Here is a 17,632-nt window from a genome sequence, read left to right on the forward strand (position 1 = left end):
TTTTTAAATTTTTATTTATTTTTGAGAAACAGACAGAGCATGAGCAGGGGAGGGGCAGAGAGAGAGAAAGACACAGAATCTGAAGCAGGTTCCGAGCTGTCAACATAGAGCCTGAGGCTGGGCCCGAACCCACAAATCGTGAGATCATGACCTGAGCCGAAGTCAGACGCTTAACCGACTGAGCCACCCAGGAGCCCCTCCTTCTTTAATTCCTTTCCAGACTTTCCCTTTCCCTGACTCCAAGTGCTTAATCTAGGTTATTTCTCAAGTTTAGTTTGGTTTCCAGGATCGGTTCTCTTCTCTCCTAAGAGCTAATATTTCCCCCAGGATTCCCTTGCCCAGCACACCTTGCCCAGACACCTGTTCGAGGATTTCTTTTTCTGTCCTAGAACTTGGCCGGGTTCCATACACGGCTTCTCCCATGTGTGCTGCCTGTGTCCCACATTCTACAGTTGTGTGGCGAGCACCTATCCCGGGGTGAGCGCAGTTCCAGGGTCTGGGGACACGGCACCCAAGAAGGTGGACAAGATCCCTGCCGCTGTGGAGCTAACATTTTGGAGGGAAGAGACAGGTGATAGACAAGTAAGCAACTGTATACATAGAAACTCTCCTTTAATCGTGGACATGAAGAAAAGAAAACAGATGAGTGATGGATGCTTAGGGCAGGCACGGCCCCATCTCTGTTCCCGGGACTTTCAAACACCTTCAGAATCAATTTGCAGTCATTCAGCAAGTATTGAGCGCCTACCAGGTGCAGGGAATTGTGAGAGGACTGGCTTCATTCACACGTCATCCCAGGTCATCTCTGAGTGCTCCCCGCTGTGACGGGCCACCCAGAGACCCGAGCGTCTTCCTAAAGGCGGCCTCCTCCCTAGAGCTGCCGTCTAATCCTAATTTTCTGGATTCTGTCCCTTAAACATTTTTGCAAATGCGTCCATTGCTTTTCTTTCTCTGCCGACATATTGTCAACGCAGACACACCCTCTCAACTATTGTCATGACTCAGGACGTGACACCAGTCTCTCCCTCCATCCGGGGTCTCTCAGCCTGGGCACGAATTACAACCTGGGCTGGTGATTTCCTTGTTGACTGTGGTGTCCTGTGCATTTTAGGAGGTAGACTCGGGGTCTACCCGTGAGTTATCAGCAGCCACCCCCTTTTGTGATAAACAAAAATGTCTGCAGACACAGTCAAAAGGCCTCTTGGGGACAAAATGGTGCCCAGTTAAGAGCCGCTGTGACGCTCTTTCTAAGGTCCACGCGTGTTCCGCTCACCTGCCTCCCTCAGGTGTTCTATGACATGTCACAGTGTTGGGGAGGCCATGCGTGGCCATCCTGTGGCAAATCCACCCACCTGCACCCAGACTGGACTCCCATGAGCTTCTCCCGCTCACTGGATTTACTCCCTAGCACTTACCCCCCGCCCCCACTTACTTGTTTATCTGTAGCTCCTCCCCATTAACAAACACAAGTCCCATTTGTGTCTCTGTTTCCGGTGGTTTATCCATATGGTGCCTCCTTACTAGTCTCTTCTTGGCTTTGCTATGGCACCCCCCTCTTTCCCCCAACTCTAACTCCCAGATCCCCAAACGTCTACAGTCATCATTCAGTCAAGAAGACGAGATAGCAATGTCCTGTGCACAGTTTCTCATCACACACATATCACAGCTGATCACTGGAGGCCTGTTAGGTCCCCTTCCTGCCAGCTCACCCCGTTTGACGTTTTCAGCCTCAGATGCTGTCTCTCCCTCGATCCCAGCACGTGTCACTGTATTTTCTTACGACATCTTTCCTCCTCACCCCGAATGCCCTCCTTCCATCTTTCTGCCCATTCTTTTTTTTTTTTAATCTTTATTTATTTTTTGACAGAGAGAGACAGAGACAGAGACAGAGCAGGAGAGGGGCAGAGAGAGAGGGAGACACAGAATCCAAAGAAGCCCCAGGCTCCAAGCTGTTGGCACAGAGCCCGACACGGGGCTCGAACTCACGGACCGAGAGATCACAACCTGAGCCGAAGTCGGACACTCAACTGCCTGAGCCGCCCAGGTGCCCCTTTCTGCCCATTCTTTGTGTCTCTTTGCAAGTATTGACCTGCTGATAAATCTCTTCTGATAAATCTGATAAATTTCTTCTGATAAATCTCTTCTGATAAAACCCATGCAGAGTGTGGCTCTTTTTTTCCTGTGTTCCCAAAGCATTTTTCACATACCTCCCTGAAAATTAAAATTTGACCGCATTTTAGCTACTGCAGATAGTTATTTTCTCAGTAGCCTCTAAGGTTCTTGAGTGAGGAATTGTGTATCTTTACATCCTGGGCTGCGCTCAATTCATGCTTGTTGAATAAGTGAAGGGGTCCTCCTTGGTGTATTAGTTTGTATCCTGTACATCTATAACACTTTATATTATCCTAGAGCCCTGATTCTTAAACTGCGTGCTGAGATGCCCCCAGGAAGGCTCAGGAAACACGGGGGAACACGGGATATCTTGCACACTTGAAGGGGGCACAGCCACACTCCACATCAGTGGGCCATCTCATGAACTACCAGCTCCAAGTAATTCGTCTCAACATTACATCACGTTCCTTTTCATGGGATGACGTCATACCTCAGTAAACCAGATTTTTGGCTCCCACGAGGATAAAAAGGTTGTACAGGAACATCAACGCCGATGGGAAAGGAGGGGACTGCACTCAGTCCAGTCCAAGATTAAACAGGTTGTTCAGTGGCCAACAGGTGCGCGTGTCCCGTGGTAAGTGACTGTGCTTAGGTAAGAGCGAAATCCATACTTTTGCTTTCAGTATAGCTACATTATTTTTCATATGACGACTAAGTTGTTAGGGTGTAAATACTCATTAAGATGTTTGAACCTGTTTAATACATTTTAAGTACCCATATGAATTTAACAAATACATACTGTCAGACATTTCTTTTGGCCTCAGCATGCTGTGAAAAACACTACGGAATTTCGGATGCTTTGAATAGAGAAGGTTTGGGAGGCTCTTCCTTAGAGTGAATTACTAGTTGGGGTCCTTACTTGCAAACAGTAGAAACTGTTTTCTGCTGGTGTCCCTAAAATAAATGAATTTGTGGACAGCGTATTGTGGCGTTCACAGAACCAGTGAAACAGCTTTAAGCCCAGGCTTGGAGCTAAGAGTCCAGGAACAACACCTCAAACCACACCTTCCAGAACTTGTCAGAACAGCAGCTCCATGAAGATTCTCGTTGCTGGAAGTTCAGCGCTGCCTCTGCAGAGAGAGATAGAGACAGAGACAGAGAGAGGCAGAGAGACATTGAGGAAGGAGTAGGGACAGAGAGAGACGGCCTCCCATCCCCTGCCCCCAGGTCAGACCCCGGGTGGCCACAGCTGGTCGGCAGAGACAGAACCCACAGGCACCTTTGCCCGCCTACAGTGGAAGTGGAAAGGGGGGCTTTCCTGCATTAGACCCCCCTCCAAATGCGGGTCCCCGCTAGAGACCAAAGTGTGGTGGGGAAGTTTTGAATTATTCCATTTCCGTGGAGGAAGGACCAGGCAAAGAGGAAATTCAGAATGTTTCGAGAACTGTCTTCAGATACATCAGCCTCTCTGAAGAGTTGACTTGGGCTTGTTCCCTGGGGCCACATAGACACAAAACGGACACAGGCAGGGAGGCTGGAGTCCAGGACAGGAGGCAAGGCCCAGGGCCAGGCTGTCCGAGGCTCCCGTCCCCCGCCGGGTGCAGGTGCAGCCGAGGTGACTGGGGAGGACAGGCCAGCGGTCGCGAACAGGGCTCCCGACTCCCTGACAGCTGGCAGCTGGGACCTAAGAGCATAAACGTGTGGACACATAACCTGTAACGTAAAGTGGTCTGAATAATTACGGCTACGTCAGTGAGGGGGGCTTCCCGATCCGTACTGGCAGGTTTTTGCTGTCCTGATCTGCTGACACGTCCTCATCGGTGACAAACCGAGCGTAATTGTTAATGAGACTTTTCTCTCACAGCACAGTATCCTCTCACCGAAAAACTAGAAGGGACAAAAGAAAACAAGTCAGGTAGTATTCACACCATGTGACCCCACAGAGGTTACTTTTTGGGTTATTTCCCTCTGGATTTTCCTTTCTGGTTTTCTTTTCAGAGTTGTGGCCCCATTTCACTGCTTTTCTCATGTGCCCTGCTGTAGTGAGCATACCGTGTAAATTGCTATACATACTTTATCAATCAAGTGTCTGCCTTTCTTTAGAAAATTAACACTGGATTATCATAAAGCTATTCGTATTTAAAAGCGTATCAACATAGTGAATTAAATTCTTACTACGTTAAGATAAATATTTTTTTTTTACTTTTTTATACTTATTTATTTTTTTTTTAATTTTTTTTTCAACGTTTATTTATTTTGGGGACAGAGAGAGACAGAGCATGAACGGGGGAGGGGCAGAGAGAGAGGGAGACACAGAATCTGAAACGGGCTCCAGGCTCTGAGCTGTCAGCACAGAGCCCGACGCGGGGCTCGAACTCACGGACCATGAGATCATGACCTGAGCTGAAGTCCGATGCTTAACCGACTGCGCCACCCAGGCGCCCCTATATTTATTTATTTTTTAGAGACACAGCATGAGTGGGGGAGGGGCAGCGAGAGAGGGAAAGCTATTGGTATTTAAAAGCATATCAACCTAGTGAATTAAATTCTTACTTCACTACAATAAATATTTTTAAAAAAATTTTTTTACATTTATTTGTTTTTTAGAGACACAGCATGAGTAGCTCCAGGCTCCGAGCTGTCAGCACAGAGCCCGACACGGGGCTCGAAACCACAAACTGTGAGATCATGACCTAAGCTGAAGTCTGATTTTCAATGCTATTAAACGACATGGAAAGAAATGCACAATGAATAAGTCCACATATCCGTGCAGATGGAAAAAATGACGGAATTCTTAAAAGGCATAAAAAGAGAGAGTTTCACAACAATAGGCACTCCTTTCCAGAGGGCACATCCTGGCTGCTGAAACCCTTCTTGGAAGATGCCTCTTGAAGAAAAGGACCCCTTATCCAGCGGAGACCAGTCTCGTGCACGCAAGGACCCCTGCTAATCCATGTTCAACAAAATAACAAACCAAATAAGAATGGACTTCCAGGGGGCTGGGAATAAAAAAAAACATATTTTCAGAGAAAGAAGGGCCCTCGCATGGATCCGTTTGAGTCCGCTGTTCCAGGAGGAGTTGGGTTGGAGTTAACTGAAAGATGAGAAGACACCTGGAAAGAGGGCTGAGCTAGGACTGCTGACAAGAGCTTGGGGAAACTCTTTGACAGCGGGAGAACGTGAGTCCTGATCATTCCTGTCATCAGCCGTCACCAGCCGTTGAAAGCGTGTGGTCTTTGGAGTGCCAGGAGCAGAGGAGAATGAGCTGGAAGCTTGCCTTCATGTTGTGGATTCATCCCAGTCTGGAAGCGCTCAGCCTTTGGGCAAGTGCACTAAGTTTTCTGTGTCTGGCCACGTCCGAAGAAGCACCTGCTATTTTAGGGCAAACCACAGCCTCCGATCACCTATCCCAGGGTTTGCACAATACATGCTCCAGTGGGGATGTTCCCCAGGCAAGTGTGGGACAGCACGACCATGCTTCCTAAGGCCACATTCGCATTGTTCTGGGTGGACAAATCATCAGTCTGTCGGGCAGGTGTCTGTAGTTTGCTCATGAATGCTTCCATGCCTAGGACATCAATGACGCCCAGAGACGATGAGCATTTCTTGCCATTGAAACATTTCAGTTTTCCTCAGTGCATTGTCTACTGGTCTACCACGAATCAGAACGTGGCTGTCCCAACCCAATCACATCGGCCATTGTCCAAAGCAATGCCCGTCACCCTGACCAACTCCATTGTATGCAACTCAGTCACATAGGTTTGCTTTGAGCTAGAAGACATTCTACATTATTGCAACGGTGCACTGGGTTATCAAGACTCAGCTGGTTTCTCTTTTTGAGGAGTAGACTCACCTACACCAATAGCTAGTTGTTTAGCACCGAGCCTCACTACAGAGTCTGTTGGAAAGAGTATGAATGTCCCAATCCAGAGACCCAGGTCTGAGCGGAGAGTCAGATGTCTGCTGGTCATGCAACCTTAAAATAGCTCTAAGTCCCCCTGTGTGTTGGTTTTCTGTACGGAAAACACAACCGGTATCTCCTATGATTTCCTCTCATTACGCAGTGAGAATTTTTAAAACCTTAGAATTCTTAGGTAATATTACATTTTCTATTCAAACTTTTTGACATCCTCAGTTTTGTTTATCTGAATCAATTTTTAATTTTCCTTTCATTCTGTGCTATTCTTTTCAGCCTTATTACTACTGACTTTTTTTTTTTATTTTTTCATGTTTACTTATTTTTGAAAGAGAGATAGAGAGAGAGCTCAAGCAGGGGAGGGGCAGACAGAGAGGGAGACACAGAATCCAAAGCAGGCTCCAGGCTCCAAGCTGTCAGCACAGAGCCCGACACTGGGCTCGAACCCGCGAACCGCAAGATCGTGACCTGAGCTGAAGACAGACGCTTAATCCACTGAGCCCCCCAGGCGCCCCACTACTTAATTTTGAATGCTGTGCAACTTGTCCTCGTGTTTTTGTTCTTACTAGTTGGTTAATTATAAATAACAAATAAATTGATCCCTGCCTTATCTTCCAAAGCAAGCATTTGCAAAAATATAAAATAAATAAGTAATGTATGTGAAAATATTTTGGAATTGTAAGGCACATTATATATACAGCTATATATAATGCGTATACATTATGTATGCATAACACATGGACATACGTATGGGTGCGTGGGTACATACTGAGAACAAGGGAGAGGGAGGAGAGATTACCGACGAAAGTGCAACAGCAACAACAAAAGAAACACTGTCATTCTTTGCTTCTGTTCCGGGCTTGAGTTCTCATCCTTCTTCTGTAACTTATCCGTTCCAGCAAACAGAGGTGGCACCGGAAATAAGGCCAATGGAGCTGTGTTGACAGGAGCTGGGATTCATGGCCAGGGGTGCGTGGGAAGGTCTCCTTACGTGGCTGACCACCAGCATTATCTGTCACCTCTGCATGCCACCAATTAATTCTTCAGTTTCATTAGATAAGCTGATTAAATAAAGCAGCCGGGCACCTCTGAACAGCAGCGCCATTTGCCTTAATGTCTCAAGTAGCTTTGCCTCCTAGAAGATAAATCTGTAAATACAAACGGAAATCAGGGTTTATGGGGGGACCTGGGTGGCTCAGTCAGCGGAGCGTCCATCTCTTGGTTTCGGCTCAAGTCATGAGCTCACAGTTTGGGAGTTCGAGCCCCGCATTGGGCTCTGTGCTGAGAGTGTGGAACCTGCTTGGGATTCCCTGCCTCTCCCTCTCTCTCTGCCCCCTCCCCTGCTCTCTCTCTCTCTCTCTCTCTCAAAATAAATAAACAAAACTTAAAAACAGAGAAATTATGGTTTATTTGTGAGATGTATTCTAAATGGCCTTTTCTGACCTTTTTTTGTTGTTGGGGCAACGCTAGTGTCTTGCCTGCTGGATTACTTTAATTTTCTGCTGCTTGGTATTTTGTGTTCAGGTGTTTTGTGGCCTTCATTAAAGGAGGGCTTTAAAAAGTAAGCATCTCAAAATGTCCCTCTCATCTGGTTCCATAGCTGTGGGGAGGTCTCAGCCACACCACAGCACACACATGCACACTCATGCACACTCATACGTGCACACACACGGAGACGGAGAGGTCGGTTCATCTTTCTTTCCATTCATTTTATCCAAATACACTTTAGCCGTAAGAGAGACTTCAGCCTTGACCTTATCATAGCATCCATGCCATTGGGATTTGTGCTTCACGTATAGTTTCTAATCTAAATTTGACGCATAACTTACGGACAAAAAAATGTATATGTTCTAACATCTGTTTTTCCCCCTTCAACACACCCATTCTTCTTTCTTTCTTTCTTTCTTTCTTTCTTTCTTTCTTTCTTTCTTTCTTTCTTTCTTTCTTTCTTTCTCTTTCTTCCTAGCTTGGAAAAGGACCATTGTAAGGACTTTATTCTCTGAGGTATTACACACTGCGTCCCAGGCATGGGAATAATATATCTCAATGGGGTTCTTCCACGGTGAGCCAGTCAGAAGCTGGGCTCTCCCAAGAGCAGTCCCAGGAAAGGAAGGGACCAAAAGTTCCTAGATGCTGTCAGGTGGTGTTGAGAAAGTTGAGTCAGCTGAGGAGCCTGCCCTGAGGGGAGCTAAGCCTGCAGTGGGACCTCCTCACAGACCTCCAGCCTAGGGCTCCGCGCACAGCACTGTGGGTCCCTGGGGACCCTGCAGGCCCAGCAAAAGTCAAGACGGCTCATTCACGCGGACTCAGAACTGAGCTGGGGGAGAACAAAGCAGGAGTTGACCAGCCTGTGGCTGGGCAGTAGAGGTCCCATCACCCGGGGGTACAAGCAACATCCCTCTAGAAACCGGAGGAAGAGGAGGCAGTGTAAAGACCAGCATCCTTACCAAACTCGACTCAGTGAGCATCCCAGCATCTCCTGGGGAGTCCACCAGGGGAAGGGGAGGGAACATGAAAGACTGAGCAATTGCTCTAAACAGACCAACTTCAGTTTTCCAAAGAACGTTCATTGAATGCCAAGGACATGACAGACACTGTTCTAGGGGCATCGGGTGCCCAAGAGGCTGGTCGAATCCTGCCGAGTACGACAAATTTGATTACATTGCTCCCACATCCAACCTAGAGAGAACTTGTGAAAACACGGATTTGCTAGAAATAGAGATTGCTTTTGGTCCTGCGCCTGTGGGTTCAGTGCTGGTGACTTTGTGACCAGCCCTCACCTGCCCTCACCTGCCCTCGCTGTGTGTGGCTTGGCTCGCTTGTCTCTTCCTTCCCTCGTTGGGCAAGTATGTGCAGCGTCCTTATCATGTGCCAGGCGTGACCTGCCTACTGGGTACACAGTGGTGGTCAACACAGATCCCTAGCCTCCGACGAAAGAGAGTGGGGAGGGCATCAGACCCAGACTAAATAACTGCAGAATTAGAAATGGAGGAAAGTGGTATGTGAGTCAAGAACACAGAGCCCTGACTCAGGGTGGTGTTGGGGGCAGGCCGGGCTGGGGGCCAGTCGGGAAGAGGTCTGGCTGTAGGTAACTGAGCCTGGGGGTTTGAAGGTTGAAGAGGAGTCCATCCTGTGAGCTTGCATCATCAGGACTCAGCTTTCCAAGAACTAAGGCAGAAAGGAGACCTGTTGGAAAATCCAGACACGCTCATAGAGAAAATGGGGGCGTGTTCATTATTAGCATTTCACAACATACCCTTCCTGACCTCACACACGAATGAATGCACATCGTTTACTTACAACGTGGGGAGAGTCGTTGCGTGTGGTTGAACATTCTTCTTCAACGTGACCGGAGTGGCTTGCAAAACTGTGCTTGTAAGAATATGCTGTCATCGATACACCCAGACCCCTGCTTCGGGATATTGAAATAGCCTCTAATTTTTTGCTATTGTGAATAGTCCTCTAAAAGAACATTCTTGTTATCCCACAGATACATTTCTAAACATGAATTTGCTGATTCAAAGAGAATCCAAAATTGGCTTGAAAACATAGTATGATATTGTAAGATTTTCCTTATTTAAACCCTGGCTTGCTCCGTGCTGTGGGCAATTTATATTTAGTTGAACATTTTCAAATCAAATACGTGCACACGGTAAACAATTTTAATCGGGCGGAAAGTCAGGAAATCACCAACCTTGGAGCCCCCAGACCTCCAGAGGTCTGCCTCCCTGGATGCTGATGTGATCCCCAGATGTTGATGCGTATTTGCAGGTCTGGGTGATTACGGATACATCTTTTGCAAACGTTTTTGTAGAAAACTTACCGTGGTCATTGGTTTCCTTTCTTTGAGGAGTAGAATTGTTGGCCGGTACAGTAGATATTTGTTCAACTTTTAAGAAACTCCCAAGTCATTCTCCACTGTGCCCTACCATTTTAGGCTCCAGCCAGCAATGCGAGAGTTTCTGTAAACCAACACCCTCACAATGATTTATTGACAGACTTTTAGAAGAGCTGTGCTATTGGTTGTGAGGTGGCATCTCACCGCGGTTTGAGTATCATTTTCTAATGACTAATGAGGACACAGCATCCCAGGCAGAAGAAACAGCACTTGTGAAGTCCCCAAAGCAGAAAGGAGGTGCCTTTTGGAAAATTCCTGTACCTGATCTTAGAGAACATCCAGGCGTAAACATTACTAGCATTTCAGGTGGTTTATTTCCAGATCGCTCTCTGTCTCTCTCACATACACACACGTTTCGTTTAATGTAACATGGGGAATATCTGTTAGGGACTGAATAGGTCCTTTCCAAATTAGTATGTTGGAGCCCTACCTCCCAATGTGAGGGCGTTGGGGGATGAGGCCCTTGGGAGGTAATTAGGTTTAGATGAGGTCAAGCGGGTGCGACGGGAGAGCCCCCTCTCTGCTTGCACGCACCAAGGAGGGGGCCGTGTGGGGACAGGACCCAAAAGCCCCCACCAGAACCGGACCATGCTGGCACCTGAGCTCAGACTTCCAGTGTCCAGAGCCATGAGAGACAAATGATGGTTGTTGAAGCCATCCAATCGGTGGGACTTTGGGATAGTAGCTCCGGCTGGCTAAGGCAGCACCCTGGCCTGGGTGGTGGCCGAGTGCCCCGGGGGCTGGTGTGGGGCACTTTCTCTCTGCCTGCAGCATCCCCCACTGCCAACAGCTTCCCGGAGCTGCCCTTTCCCAGACCCAGCCACCCCTCCACCCCCCGCCCAACAGCATCACTTTGCCTTTGCCCACAGACCCTGGGCACTTTTTGGAGCTCTTACACTGCACACGCTCCTTCCCCTGGGTCCTGTCCCCAAATTCCAGCCACTCGGAAGCAGCCCCCCCCACCCTCATCTCCTGGGGCTCCCTTCCTTGCCTTTGGTCCACCAAGGGGCTGTGGGCAGAAAGGTGGTTGACCCAGGACCACCGTGTGTCTCTTTTCTGGGGCAACCCCGTTCTGCACTTGCGCTGTCCGCTGCAGCTGGAAATAGTTGCCTCTGCGATTTTGTGCAGCTTCGTAGTTACTTCTACCAGTTACTGTATGGCAGCCGAAAGTCCTTGTCTTCTTTTACTTATAAAATCGTTCTGCTACTACAGACAAATCTTCAGTGGATGCGTATGTAGCTCTTTGCATTTTATTTGGCTGCTTACTGAAAGTAGTAACACTAACTAGTATATAGTTTTTGAAATTGGTCTCCTACTGTTACCATTTCTTTCAGCTGCATCCTGGCATGCTTCCAGTAAATGGGAAACTTTAGTTAATTAGTTTTGCAATTGAAAGCAACAGGTGTACATGGTATGCTTTTCCCCCTGCAGAGTCAACTAGAAGTATAATGAAAAGGCCACCTTGTCTCTGGAAGAAACTAGCATGAACAGTTTCTTATGTGTGTTTCAGAGGTTTCTATGTCTGTGAACACCTATACATGTATATATTTTTTCTCTTTGTTTTATGGTACAGATGAGAGTTTATTCTTTGCATTGTTGTGCATCTTTTAAAAGTTACACCATATCTCGAATAAATTTCCATACTTGCACAGATTTATCTAATCTTATTTTTTTAAAAAAAACAGCTCTACTTTCTAGATGTGCCATCATTTAACTAAGGAATTCATGTGGATGGACACTTACCGAGTTTGCACTTTCAGTATTTCAAACAATGCTACAAAGTAAATCCTTCATACAAATACACAAGGTCACAAGGTGCCTGGGTGGCTCAGTGGGTTAAGCGTGCAAGTTCGGCTCAGGTCATGATCTCGCAGTTGGTGAGTTCGAGCCCCGCATCTGGCTCTGTACTGACAGCTCAAAACCTGGATCCTGCTGTGGATTTTGTGTCTCCCTCTCTGTCTGCTCCTCCCCCACTCACACTCTGTCTCCCTCTCTCAAAAGTAAATAAAAATGTTAAAAACTAAAAAAAAAAAAATAAAACAAATATACAAGCTCACAACGTGAAACTTCCAGGTCAAAGGAAATCTGTCTTTCATATTGTTAGGTATTCCCCAAAACGCTCTCCCAACAGAGTCTGCCGAGTTTCACACCCACCCAAGGCAGGTAAGACGCTTGTCCCACATCCTTATACATTGTGAAATATCGACTTCTCAGTCTTTGCTGATCTGAAAGACTAAAATAATATAGCATCTCCTTTCTATTTATTGTTACTTAATTATAAGTAAGGTATTGCCTACTCCCCTTTCTTCATATTGGTATTTATTTAAGCTGCTTTTTGATGGCCTTTGAATAACAAACTTTCACGGGCCAAGCTGGGTCAGGCAGCTACAGAGAGTTGTATGAAACCGTGTGAACGAATCTCGTGAAGGGTGTGATTTACCCTCAAGAAGACGTTGCCGAAGTTGTATGGCTTTCTGCCATTTATGGGAGCTTGATTTTAATAGATTTCATTCCCTAAATTCTTAATTCACATCATTTTTCTTTGTAGTGTTTGATGACACCAATGTTTTTCCTTCCTGTCATATACAAAATGGGTGTTAAGTCCTCCTTAGCCAATCTGGTTCTAAGAACAGCAACACCCTTCCATCACGTTTAGACCCCTGGATCTTCTGATGTCCCTGTACAGTCCAGGCACAGCCTCCTTCCCATGACTCAGGGGGCTCAGGTTGATGTTGGCTCTGCAAGGGTTGATGGGTTTGTGACAAGAAGCTGGGTCTCCCATTGGGATGGACAAACCACGAAGACATCTCGGAGCAAGTGTTATCTGTGTGGCTCGTGAAGGGCCCAGCCCCAGCTCTTGTGGGATTGGAGCAAAGCTGACCACGGGCACTTGTTGCTTGGGGCTCCCTAGGGAGCTGCCTAGCAAGGCTCTGGGACGTACTCCGAAGACCATACTTGAAGTTGTGTAGACCGAGCCCTCAGACGGACTTCTGCCTCAAATCTTGGGCTCTGGCAGCCCCAGTATGTAGCAATTTGATTAACCTACACGTGATGTCACAAGAAGGAGAAAATGCTATAAATGGCACATGGCATCTCCAAGGCTGCAGAATGAGCCTTGGTACCACTGGCAATATTTCCTGGCCAAAAGAAGGTCCAAGGTAGGGGCTCAATTCGTTAAGCATCCATCTTCAGATCAGGTCATGATCTCACAGTTCGTGAGTTCGAGCCCTACACCGGGCTCTGTGCTGACAGCTCAGAGCCTGGAGCCTGCTTCGGATTCTGTGTCTCCCTCTCTCTCTGCCCCTCCCCTGCTCACGCTCTGTCTCTCTCTGTGTCTCAAAAATGCGTAAATATTAAAAAAGAAGGAGAAGAAGAAGAAGGTCCAAGGCAGAGAAGACCAGGCTGAACCATAGGTGCAACCACTCATGTAAGTCCGTAAGCCCTCACTCACCTCATTAATCTAGTGATCCGAACATCAGACATTGCCACCTCCTATGAATAGGCTTTTTTTGGTGAATTCTCAAATAGCCTCTGAGTCTCCATGTGGCTTCATAATTGTGACCTTATAACAGTTACCATGGAAAGAATTCCTAGATTATAAATAATGACAATGTGAGTTTCCTAGTTACCAAGTATATTTATAAAATGAATTCCAAAGGTACATGACATTTAATTCCAGCCTATTTTTAGAAACCAAAAGATAATAAAGTAACATACCTTTTTTTTTTTGCCCAGAAAGAAAGAATTGTACTATTTCTCCAAATCTAGTTATAGAACATTAGATCTATATGGCTATTGGCAAAAATTAAGGGTTTTTAGTAATACACTATTCTTGGAGGTTTAAGAAAAGCATTTACAATGACATAGATTGCAGTGTTAAATCAAGTTACTATGACCATGTATCAGAATTAGATTCATAAAAGTAATCTTGGCTGGAAACAATGTAGCATCCTTCAATTTTCTCATCAGACACTTAAATTAGGAGAACAAACATGCCTTCTATGTTGCAAAGTACTTTTTTAATAAAAATCACTATCTTTTGGGGCGTCTGGGTGGCTCAGTTGGTTAACTGCTGACTTTGGCTCAGGTCATGATCTCAGGGTTCATGAGTTCAAGTCCTGCCATCGGGCTCTGTGCTGACAGCCTGGAGCCTGGAGCCTGTTTCGGATTCTGTGTCTCCCTCTCTCTCTGCCCCTCCCCTGCTCTGTCTCTGTCTCTCAAAACTCAATAAACGTTAAAAAAAAAAAAAAAAAAACAGAACAAAACGAAACACTATTTCTTATGCAGAGCTCTTGAAAGCAGAGGCTTACCTGGTCAGAGGAGTCACGAACCAGAAAAGGGTAGTGAGGCTTCCCAAGGAATACCTCACAGAAGGAAAGCCACTACCTAAATGGGCTTTAAGCCACTTTTTAATGCACTGCAGAGACATGAGTTGAAAGAAGGTATTAAGGCAATGGAAACGCAGTAACTTTTATGTCCTGCCTAATATTTTGTCTTTTCCGAACGTTATTCCAGGAGATGCTTCAAGGAAATTGATTCTTCAGCTTGGCTGCCATGTCTCCTAATTGGGAAATTTTCTCCCTTCTGAATCTTAAATTGAGCCCCACCTTTCCTCTTCTACCCTGAAACGTGACGTTCAGGAAATTAATGACTAGAGCCTCTGGCATTAAAACTCTTCTCCTCCTAGGGATGTTTAGTGCATCGCATATTATATATTTGCAAGCTTTGGGGGTTCAATTTCAATAAATATTTATTAAACACTGTATCCTTTTCCTGCGGCTGCTATAGCAAATTACTACAAACTTAGTGGCTCGAAAGAACATAAATTTACCATCTAACTGTTCAGTAAGTCAGAGTCTGACAGGGACCCGCTGGGCCACACTAGGAGTGTCCCTGCTGCTCTGGGATGGCTGCTTTGGGAGGCTCTAGGGAAGAACCTTGTGTCTTATCTCTGCTGTTTCCGGAGGCTTCCGCCTCCCACGGCTCATGGCTCCCTTCCTCCATCTGCAAAGCCAGCAATGACGAATTGGGTCCTTCTCACATCACGCTTGGACCTCTGCCATCGTCACCTCTCCCTCTTATGAGGACTCTTGTGATTACCCTGGGCCCACCTAGATAATCCAGGATAATCTCCCCATCTCAGGGAGATTAATTTGATTGCATCCACAAAGCCTCATTTGCGATGAAGATAACAACCCATAGGTCCTGGAGATTGGTCCATGGATACATGTGGACACTTGGGAAACTGTTCTGCCTCCAGTAGCATTGTTTTCTCCTCATCCTCCCCCTCTCCCTCCCCCTCCTCCTTCTCTTCCTCCTCGTCCTCCTCCTCCTTTTTGAGAGAGAGAGAGAGAGAGAGAGAGCGCGCTGGGGAAAACGTGAGAGAAAGAGAAACAGAACCTTAAGCAGGCTCCTCGCTTAGCAGGGATATCAACGCAGGGCTCGATCCCAGGACCCTGGGATCATGATCTGAGCCGAAATCCAGAGTCGGACACTGAAATCCAACTGAGCCACCCATGTGCCCCAGCATTGATTTATTCTTTCAAAAAAAAAAAAAGTTTCTTGAATACCCAAGGTGTGTTCAATACAGCTGAGCAGACGAATAGAATACTGAAATATTCTATTTCTATTTCTAGAATAAATAGTGTTCTATTTCTAATACTGAAATAACGGATCATGCTTTATATAGTCACAATCAAAGCAAATACTAACTAGCTCAGATAAGAGACAGGGTCTCTGTGTTCACCCAACACTCGCTCTGTCCACTGGGTCCAGCCCTCTTCCCAGGCTTCTCCCGCGTCTTCCTTCTTGTATCTGTATCTGTTGCAGTCTTAAGCATTCTTCTCCACCAAAGATCAGTTCTCCAAGTCCTGCAAAGCAAAGGTGGAGATGTGCTGAGTACACAGTGGGGAATGCAAACTGGTAGTTACTTCGTACCACTGCATAAGGCTGGGAATGGAATCCCAGCACCCTTCTTGTTTTTCCCTATGTGTTAATCGTTTTGTTCTTTCTTGTTTTCTAAGTCTGTAGGAAGTCACACTGCTGTAAAATTAAAAAGTATTTTTAACTGAGTCTAATAGTCACATTAATCAGTTTAATTAATAGCAGGTGCGCCTGCAGGGCGCCTGGGTGGCTCAGTCGGTTAAGCATCCGACTTTGGCTCAGGTCACGATCTCATGGTTTGTGAGTTAGAACCCCCCGTCGGGCTCTGTGTTGACAGCTCAGAGGCTGGAGCTTGCTTCCAATTCTGTGCCCCCCTCTCTCTCTCACCCTCCCCCCTGCTCATGCTCTCTCTCTCTCTCTCTCTCTCTTTCAAAAATAAATAAACATTAAACATTAAAAAAAATAGCAGGTAACTTCTCCAAGTTACAGCTCAATATTAGCTTCATAGTGAGGAATAAATGAATATGAATTTTATAATGATGCAGGTTACAGGTCAAGTCGAGCTGCAGAAGGAGGTAACTGCTGGCAATGGCATGCTTTCCTGCCTTCTGAGCGCTGTCACCTTTAAGACAGCCTCAAATGCTCGAGATCGAATTGGGACAGATCTGGAGGCCAAACCTTAAAGAAAAAATAACAATAAAAGAAGAATCATCACCATATTCTGAGCAGTCCAGTGAAATGAAGTCAATTATCTAAAGTCTTACAGGGTTTGGATTTATGAGACACAGAAATGACCATCCTATGTTGGAACAATGACACAGCAGGTTCTCTGAATGACCAGGACATTGGGTAAAGTTCAACCAATGTCCACCTAACTACAGTAGACTCTAATGCCAACATCTTTACCACCAATAACAGTGGTACCTGGTAGGATGTAGACTTGGAAGTCGGATCGGCACGCTTTGGGTCCTAGATAGCACCAAGAACCCATGGAAACTTGGACAAATGCCTTAATTTTGGTATGAATTTTTTGTTGTCAAATGAGGATCTCGAGCTACTGTAAATGAATTTTAAGATTTTTTTTCACTTAAAAAGTATATGTTTGGTCTACAATGCCCAAATATTTTGGGTCTCAGGTCACTTTTATACCCTTACAAAATCATTGATAATTCCAAAAAGCTCTCGTTTATGTCGATTCTATCTACTAGTACCTTCAGTGTTAGATAATAGAGCATAGAAAAGATTGTAAATATTTATGAAGTTATTTGCAATTAATAAGACATCTATTACATGGTAGCATAAATAACATATGCCTATGAAAAATAACTAAAAAACAAAACATTTCTTGCTAAGATGGCCATTGTTTGACATTTTAAAAAATTCTTTTAATGCCTGGCTGAATAAAAAGAAATTGGATTCTTATATCTGCTCCTAAATGAGTCTGTTGTTATATCAAAGGTCATGGAAACTTTGGAAAACACCTAGCGTATATATACCCTTATTCAACAAAGAGAGTAAAAAGGCAAATGATATTGTAATATTAATGCAAAACCTGTGGGTTTTTTCTTCTTTTCTTAAGTTTAAGTTCAAGTGAGTTAACATACCATACAGTCTTAGTTTCAGGAACAGAACCCAGCGATCCCTCCCTTATACATGACATCCAGTACTCATCCTAACAAGTGCCCTCCTTAATGCCCATCCCCCATGTAGCCCACCCCCCACCTGCCTCCTCTCCAACAACCCTCAGTTTGTTCTCTGTATTTAAGAGTCTCTTATGTTTTACCTCCATCTCTGTTTTTATCTTATCTTTCCTTTCCTTCCCC

General features: G+C 45.7%; 1 long non-coding RNA gene across 2 annotated transcripts; it reads right to left on the minus strand.

Annotated features, from left to right (window-relative positions):
* Window positions 1-2,462: 2,462 nt before the first annotated feature.
* LOC123384023 lies at window positions 2,463-13,479 on the minus strand. 2 transcript variants are annotated; one of them, XR_006594568.1, is made up of 3 exons: window positions 13,378-13,479; window positions 3,890-3,999; window positions 2,463-3,242 (listed from the first exon to the last, which is right to left on the minus strand). It is a non-coding gene; the product is annotated as an uncharacterized LOC123384023 (long non-coding RNA). The 2 variants fall into 2 exon arrangements; XR_006594554.1 differs by having other exon boundaries at window positions 3,826-3,999.
* Window positions 13,480-17,632: the final 4,153 nt, after the last annotated feature.

Source organism: Felis catus, chromosome A1, assembly GCF_018350175.1.
Source record: "Felis catus isolate Fca126 chromosome A1, F.catus_Fca126_mat1.0, whole genome shotgun sequence".
In the NCBI taxonomy this organism is placed as follows: Eukaryota; Metazoa; Chordata; class Mammalia; order Carnivora; family Felidae; genus Felis; species Felis catus.